The sequence below is a fragment of the Gopherus flavomarginatus genome, chromosome 15, assembly GCF_025201925.1.
Source record: "Gopherus flavomarginatus isolate rGopFla2 chromosome 15, rGopFla2.mat.asm, whole genome shotgun sequence".
In the NCBI taxonomy this organism is placed as follows: domain Eukaryota; kingdom Metazoa; phylum Chordata; order Testudines; family Testudinidae; genus Gopherus; species Gopherus flavomarginatus.
This window is the reverse complement of record NC_066631.1, coordinates 30,917,064-30,926,028: the sequence shown is the minus strand read 5'-3', so window position 1 is coordinate 30,926,028 and position 8,965 is coordinate 30,917,064.

The following is an 8,965-nucleotide window of genomic DNA, read 5'->3' as shown; positions in this document are numbered from 1 at the left end:
GAAAAATAAATTGAGCTGTGACTGGACACTTGCCAGGGCAATGTGGCATTTTGACATTGTTTCTAATAATGGCCAAATATTCTTTGCTGAGCCTTCCCATTGCTCCATAAGAAGGAAAGCTGTGGTCTCTCTACTGTCTCAGAATCCCTAACATGTTTGGAGTCATATTCTGCAAACCCTTGCGCAGGTTTCTATGGATTTCTCCCCCTCATTTTCTCAAATCACTGTCTCTAAGGAGAGAAAAAAAATTAGGACTTCTTGAGAACTGGCAGCAAGCCCAGAGAGGATTTCTTATTTCACCATCAAGATGGCAATCTGCACTGACCACCTCCTGTTCGGCCCCAGAACGTGGCCATGAATCTCACAGAGGTAACGTGGCACAGGCAGGCAATGAGCAGTTTCCCCAGCCACACAGAGCTCAGCTAACAAACCTCGCTGCTCTCTCAAGCCCTGAGCCTCTCTGAAGCAGATATTCAATTAGGGTTACTTATTTGGTAGAGGAACGGGCAATGGGATGTGACCAAATTTGTGCTTAAAAATCATTCTTTTTTTAAAATACTAATAAATATTGGGTTCCTTTTACTGTCTTCTGGTTTTTGAGCCAATAGAAATCACATTTTCAAGCTTTTCTCTGAAACCTGGAGGGATAGAAAGTTGCTTTAAAAAGAAAAAAAAAAAGGCTGAGATTCTGACATAATCCCATGATCCCACAGTCTAGAGCTTTAAGACAAACACCAAATATTGTGAGACTTGCAATAAAATGGTGAGAGTTGACCACATTTTGGTGAAAAGGTCTGTTTCCTGTTGCATTTCATGTCTAAAGTGCCTAGGCTGAGCACCAGACAAACTATCCCTAGTTTGGTTGGAAGTAAACATTTCATTTTTTAAGGATTATTGCTTGCATCTGATTACTTTTCTGACCAGGGCTTTGTGTTTATCACACATTCTTAACATATGGCACAAAGCAACGCTCATACAAACGAAGTTAGTTTAGGCTCAAGAGACACTGCTTTGCTAAAGGCAATAGAAGCCTATGTGAATATATTTGTATTGTCACTGTTTTTTTAAATAAACTTGTTTTCCCATTCAGAGATACAATCCATCCTCCAGCTGATGCAGTCTCATAGACTCATAGACTTTAAGGTCAGAAGGTCTCATATTAGTACATCTTTCAGGTTAAAGCAAAGGCCAGTGCTTTTGGTTAAAGCAAAGGCCAGTGCTTTTGACTAAAACTATTAAAAAAGTGACCGGGAAAATGGAAACAATCAGAAGTATAGATTATTTAGTCCAAATATACATCTTGATGCACTTGATTCTGTTTCATCATCTTGCTGTTTATGCTGCTGATCAAATGTGTGAATCCAAAGGTAAGTGAAAGGGCACTACTTTAGAATGACCTCTGGAGCCTGCCAAGTATCTTTGCATAATTATTACACAGGCAGTTCTTGCATGTTTCTTGTTAGCTAATAAAATCCATTCCTGCACCTCTTCAGTTGGCAAATCTGGGATTTTAACAGTTGTCCAGGATTAATTTGTAGTGGCAAAACAGGCCACAGAGGGAGGGATCACCCAATGACAATGCCACAAATACTTGCAGCTCCCCTGAACACCTGACGGGCCTGAAAGTAAAATAGAACCTTCCAGAATGTGATGAAAAAGCGGCAACCTTGGAAAACTTGCCCATGGAAGGTGGAGATAATGGTTTGTTAAAGTTACAGGGTCACTTCTTGTCCTGACTGGCTGGTGAAAAGAATGAAATAGATGTGAGGGTCTGGGGAACAGCTTTACCCCTTGAGCGTATTGGCGTAATAGAGAAGTCACCCACCACAGGCGAGAGGTGTGTGTCTTCTGCAATATGTACAGGTGGCGTGACATCGGTATCTGCTGTTACTGACAACAAGCCACTGCTCTACTGGCATCCCCTCCCCGTTCAGGCAGACGGTGCAGCATGAATGGGTTGGGGAGTGGGGAGAAGTCTACTGAATGGGAGGAAAGTCAAAGAGACGTAGGCTGGGAGTGAGGGGCAGGCTTTTAACCAGTTTTGTGACCAAGCTAGACACCATCACATGAGGAGGAAAGGCAGGACGCCAGATGCAGGGGGCAGGGAGTGGCAGATGGCATCATAACGATAGGCATGGGAGTGAGATCTTGTGCTTTTGAGTGAAAAGTTGCTGATATGCACATCTCTCTGGAACCCAGTGATGGTTTCTGGTGAGCCTAGTTCTGAGAGGCTGCACCTTTAAAACAGAGACATCTGCCCAAAACATGCTCTTACATAACATCCCATGCATAGGGCTAGTGGCATTCCATGTACCATAGCAAAGCAAGGGCAGAAAGTGCCCTTTGGACATCTGCAGCAAATTCTGCAGCTACCTGGCCTTAGGGACTCCCCACCTCTCTCAGCTATGGAACTTCCTGACTACAATCAAAAGCGAATCCCTCCACTAGACGACTGAAACCTGGAGAAGGTAGCACGATTTGCCCTGTTGCTCCCCCTGAAGCTATCAATTCTAACATGCAGCGAGTTGTGGGGAAGTCAGGATGGAACTCACTGATTTGGAAGATGCCACATCTGTCTCCTGTCCAAGTCTCATTTGCAGCTAGCCCAGTGTTGTACATGTGACCTGTTGTACAGAAGGTTCCAGCTTAGCCACACAGACGTACATGAATCCTTCACTGGTCATCTATTCTAAGGCCAGAAAGGACCATTGTGATCATCTGCTTGATCTCATTCATAGCACTGGCAATAAGACCTCCCTGAATTAATTCCTGGTTGACCAAAGGCAGATCTTTTAGAGACACATCCAATCTTGATTTAAAGATGGTCAGTGATGAAGAATCCACCACACTCCTTGGGAAATTGTTCCAGTGGTTAATTACCCTCATTGTTAACATTTTGCACCTTATTTCTGGTCTGAATTTGTCCAGCTTAACGTCCAGCCCTTGGATCTTGTTACACCTTTGTCTGCTAGACTGAAATGTCCTCTACTGTCAAATTTCTGTTCCTCAGGTATGTGCCGAAGCCTCTGCAGCTTCATCTGTAAAGAGAAAAAGATGGAGTTTGCAGGAGCAAGGTAAGGAAAAGTCCACAGCATATGACCCAAAGGTCTGTTTCAGCCCCAGTCTCTCTATACCCTGCGTCCACAAGTCTGCCAAAGTTATAAGCAATGGGCGAGGCTAGTGAGCTGATCTGAGTCTCCCAAGCCAGTGACAGGTAAGGTAACCACCCCTCGTTCCTTGTGGGTAAGGATGGGGATGGAGAACTGAAGCCCAGGGAGTATTCACAGAGGGCGACGGTGCCACAGCAAGGCAAGATGCTTCAGCAACAGGAAAAGTGCAACCATCAATGCACGAACTGTGGAGGTGTCTTTAGCAGCTTCCACCCAGGTAAGTTACAGACATTGGCTAATGAAGGCCCATTACACACCAGTGAGCCAAAGGGGTGGACCTGCTGGCAAACCGATTTACACTAGAGAGGGCTACACACTCTTCAGCCATTAACTCAGGCAGAGGATTCCCCTGAGCTGGGCCTGCTAACCACGCTGCATGTCGCTAGGGAGGGGGAAAGCTCGCAGACCCAGGCACCACCTTGTTAATTGCAACAGCCCTTTACCTGGCCCCCTCCTGAAAATGTTCTTCATTTCCCTTTCAGCCACAGTGCCTGGCCCCAGCCGCTGAAGTTTGGCTCCTAAATACTTCTGAGGGTCTGGGCCTAACAGACTGGCTGACTCGATTGCTGCACCTGTCCCATTCACCAGGCAAAGTTAAGAAACGCTCCACAGAGAAGTCCTTAGAATGAAAATAATTGAAAGCACCTCACCAGAGAGACTCCTGCAAAAAGCCATCCCTTTGTAGGAGCTCCAGGAGGCACACTGTGTCAACCAACACCCCACAGGACTGCTATGGCAGCAGGGAAGGGCGTTCCTTCACGGGCTGGGGCAGACGGCTACAGCTGAGCTTGCCCCATGGAACTGGTATTGGGTGGAAGCCATTCTTTTCCACCTACATCAGCCAAAGGCCCCTGGATTTCTTGCTCACTAGCTTCGGGTCTAGAGATACCCAGCACATGCCAAACCCCAGGCAGCAATGAACAAATGCCGGGAAGCAGCACCACAGGCTGAAAGACATGTACTGGGACATGTTGCTACCTCAAATAATGTGCCATACCTGTGCCATGCCTTTGAGGAAGGTGATTCGGGCAGCGTGCTGCTGGCTGCATGTTGATGTAAACTAGATATCAGGGTTGTGGAAAGCAAACAGAAGAATGCACAGAGCAAACTAGCCATTGCATGCAACAGCTGCTGCCCCTTCAGCCAGTCTCAAAGCCTGTCACCAGGGAAGATGTAGACCGGCCCCAGGCGCCCACACCTGCCCCAGGTGATGCAGGAGGCACCTTCAGTAGACATCTGGTTTGAAATTCTCTGGCATGGAGCCAGATATGATGAATGATGATACAAGATCATTTTCTGGTTTCTGACTCCAGGCAGACAGCTCAGACCCAGCTTGCATACCAATTACACCATGTACCGAGCAGGGATCTTGACAGGGCCATTCCAGCTGCTGCCGTCACATGAATTAAACCTGCTCTAGAACCAAGATTCTTTGGCCAACAGAAAGGGCTCGACAGAGCTGTAAAAGGGCTATCGGTGTGAACTGGTGTCTGGATCAGACACTTGTTCAGCAGAGCCAGAAGGCAAACCTGTGTCCCACCCTGAGACCTTCCGAGGTGGCCACCCAAGGGGTGAGCCAAGCGACAACTGCTGATAATCTCAGGCCGACTAGCCCTCTCATTTGCCTGTAAATAATGAAGACAGCACAAGCAGTGGGCATGAAACAAGTAAGGGACAGTAACCCAAGAGCCCTGGATGAAATACGTTATGGAGACAGTGAGTAGGATGTAAAGGGCTGGACGCTGGGAGACACATGCTCAAATGATAGTGGATAACCAAGAGAGTTTGCTGGTTTTGCTGGCACTGTTCAGGTTGTTAGCACTGTAGAGAGAATCCCGGGCCTAACCGTGTTTACACAATGCTTGGCGTAATGGGGCTCTGATCCTAACTGAGGATTCTGGGTACCACCCCAATGCAAATAACATCATAATAACGTCCATGAGACAGCCTTCAGCGTGCAGAGCGGGATGACACTCCCTGTCCGGTATCTACTCAGGGGTGTATTACCTGACATCCTGGAGGTTTTAGGAGAGTTACAAGCGTCACAGACCTTGGTTCTTTTCTGATCTTCCCTGGTGTGGATCAGACTTGAATTTGCCTCCTTGAGGAGCTTTTTTGTAGCTAGAAAGCCTTGAAGCTATGCCCACCTGGGCGGGCTTGCCCTAACTAATGGATTCCCTGAGGTAAGGGCAGATGGCACAACATTTGTTATCCACGTCTGGTTAAAAACCCAGCCATCTGGGTGAGGGGACTCTCTTCTGAGTGGGTCTCCCTCCCAGTAATAGAATAGAAGCGGTGATACTACGAGGCACACCAGGGAAATATACAAAACCCATCTGTGGATCAAAGACTCAGTGACATGTGTCAGTAGGCACAACATGTTTTGGCTTTGTTCCTTGGCCGGTGCATCAAAAGCCAGATGGAATCATCGGAGTCAATATGGATCCCTGGGAAATCACGATTGCCGGGCAAGTGACAGACATGTAAGTGGGGTTGTTACAATGCACGTGGCTTGAGCCTTCTTTGCAGAGGGAGAGGGGTACGTCCTGAAGCAGTAGGACTCCTATGGTCACGTGCCTCACCCAGAACAGGCCACAGCTTTAGGAAACTCAGTTACTTGGACAACATGATACAAGCCCTTTTGCAGCATTGTTTACCCTGCAACAGTGAACAGAGGCAGGAGAGGCAGGTGGAGTAGATGCTTGCTATCAGCGGCTGAAGGTGAGATCCATTTGCTACAAAGCCTTAATCCTGGCACTTCTTTCATCAGTGGAACCCTAATTCCCCCTTCTCTTTCAATGGGGAGAGTGGGCAAAACGTGTCCTTGGAGGCAGAAGCCAATGCCACTTCGTGAAAGAGCTGGAAGACGACGTTGGTTTAGATCCAACTGATTTCAACAGGGGCAGGCCTGGCCTGATAGCGGAATGTACCTCACTTTGCTCACCGGTGTGACGTGCCCCAGGTACATCGTCATGGGGAACCAGAGACCCAGACATCACAGCTGAACTTCAGGCTTCTTAAAGCTCGATCTTCCTTCTGCCCATGCGACAAGCTCTTCTGTGCACATGGGCCTTGCTGATCCCTCAGCTGGATGAACTAACCCCTCTTCACAGGGCCGTGTGCAGCTACTGAGCGTCTCACTGCAGATGTGCTTGGTGACACTTTCGGAAAGGCCACAGCAGTAAGGGAGGGAAAGTGAGCTCAGCAGCAGCACTTCAAATGGGGGAACATGTTCTGGTGTAAAGCCTGCCTGTGCTTGTGTTTTCTCAATGAAATCTGGGCAGGGTGGCGGGGGGGTGGGGTTTACAACTTGGCCTAAAGCAACAGTGATGCTCCTTTTCAACACAGCACACTGAACAATCACCCCAATGTGCCTGGTTATTAAATAGGCACAACTAAAAGATTAAGGCTCTAATGCACATATCTGTCTCAGTTCTGTCACTTGTTTGCAGCAGCAACAGGAGTAAATCATAGGCGTGAATGAATCAGCTTGGATGAAATCAGAACCAACTCAAGTCTTCAGTGAAAACTCAAGCAAAGCCGTTTAGGAGGGCTGAACAGGCCTGAGTAACTTTTCCAGCTTTTAGCTTGTTTCTATGTCCGCAAGGAACTCAGGATGGACTAGCAGAGGCTACTGCAGGCCAGAACATGGGTGCATAGGCCCAGCTGTGCCAGGGTCCCAACTCTGCAACAGGTGCTGTAGGGCAGGATCAAGGTGCATCGGCAGAAGTCTGGACTAGTGGAAATGAGGTAGCCCAGCCCTCTGGCTGAGCAAGGGGCTCAGGCTGGACTAGCAGGGCGGGCTGCATGTCAGGCCTGAGTTGCATTGACAAAGTTGTGTGAGGAATCCTTGCACAATGCCTGTCAGCATCAGGGTGGGCTCAGATCAATCTTATTAGCCACGTCCACTTTCATGAGCATCAAATATACTCCTGCAAAATCTGGTCTTAAAAACTGTGTCTAAAAGTCCACTCTGCGGGGCAAGGGGAATGGGACAAAAACAGAACAGCGAGATCAGTGTAAAAGAGACATGAAGAAAGCCAAGACAGTGGGCCACATTCTCTCTTCCGTAAATCGCTGTTCCTCTGCTGACTTCAATGCAGCTTCACTGAGTTATGGGCCCTGAAGAGCCAGGCTCTGTTTGGCTACTTATGCTTGTAGCTTCACTGACCCAGCAGTAGGGAGTTAAACACCTCGGAGAGTCTGTGGAAAGGCAGGTGACGCCCTTCTCTGTGTTACACAAACCTACCTCTGGATTATGACCTGCAGAACTGATGTCAGGGGCTTTTGTTCTTTGCCTAGATCTGGGCAGGCTGGATTTCCTTAAGGAGCGTTCTTTTCTTTATTTGTGAGGAGGACAAGAGTAATGCTATTCAGGGCACTGGGAGGCAGCTAGTCAATATTGACAGGGAGCCCGAGGGAATGACAGACTTGGGGGAATGGAACACAGCTCAGAGCATAGCCAGGTCACAGAGGATTCACGATGAGGGTCACAGGGTCAATTTGCCAGAATTTTCTGAGCTGAAAATATAAAGGAGGGAAGCGTGGGAATGATGTATCTGCATCTCAGGTATGCGTCCATAGCTGCACCGTGCAGCAGCCCCCAGGGAAAGCTGCAGCACTAGGACTGAGAAGCAGATGAAGCTCTGTCCAAGCTGTCGGAGAGGGGGACGCCCCATCCACAGGGGAGATGGCAAGACACAGCTGCTGGGGCTCACCCAGGAGCTACAAGAAACCAAGAAGTGCCTTGAGAACTGGCTCTATTCCCCTTCACCAGCACGTGAGGAGGAGCAATGCAGAGCAAAAGCAATGTTCCCATTGGAGTCCGGAAAGCTGCAATCCCAGACCAGTCAGTGTTTGCTCCTACAACAGCCCCTGCAAATACCATCGTTAGCGTAGCAGTGACCTGGCCTCTCCTTATTCCCAGTGAACGTGCCGTACGGCCAGAGTGCTCTCTCACCAGGGCAGGGACACAGAAGTGAGCTGGGAAGCTCACAGCCATTAGCACTTTGTGCTCGCTCTGAAGGGGGAGGGGTGGGGGGATGCTCTTGGGGCCTGTGCCCTGCTCCTCCCCTGGCCCGTGGAGAGGACAGGGCTGAGCTCACCCAGGGTTGGTGATGAGGACAGCAGAGGTCTCTAGCCCTGCTCTGCTCTGGTGCCAGCATCAGTCCTAGCCCAGCCAGGCACCCTCCTTGTCGGAGACACAGTAAAGTTGGTTCCTGCCTCCTTCCAGTGGGTGTGATTGTCATGTGTCAGGAAACTCTTAAGAGGCCAAACATAAGCCTGGGTGGAGCATCACTGCCATTGCCACCGTGGTCAAGGTCACCCAGGGACAGCCAACTGGAGCCGCAGACCATGTGGTGCCCCACAGCTGGAGAGGGCACTGCCCCAGCGAGGTACACGATGCTGGCAGCAGGCCCAGTCCCCAGGCAGCCTGACGCAGTGCAGGCGGCATGGTAACACCAGGAGAGGAGACGCACTGCTCTCAAGGAGAGCCGAAAGAGCCTGCGCAAACAGAGGGGGGTGTGCACGAGCAACGGGTTGGGATCTGCCCAGGGAGCCCTCCCCCACCCCAAGGGCAGCTCAAATAGCAGTGCAACCATCCACCCCTTCTCCGGCTCCGGACTCCCATTGGTAGACAGGACAGGCCCCAGTGCCCCAGGAGTAACTCCCTCCCAGTCAGTCCCAGGCTTCGGGAGCGATCAGGCCCGTTGCTTCAGAGGCTCCAGAAAACTGGCCACATCAGCAGGTCCTTCCATTCCTGCTCTGCTCTGGGCTGGGGCAGGCAGCAGTGG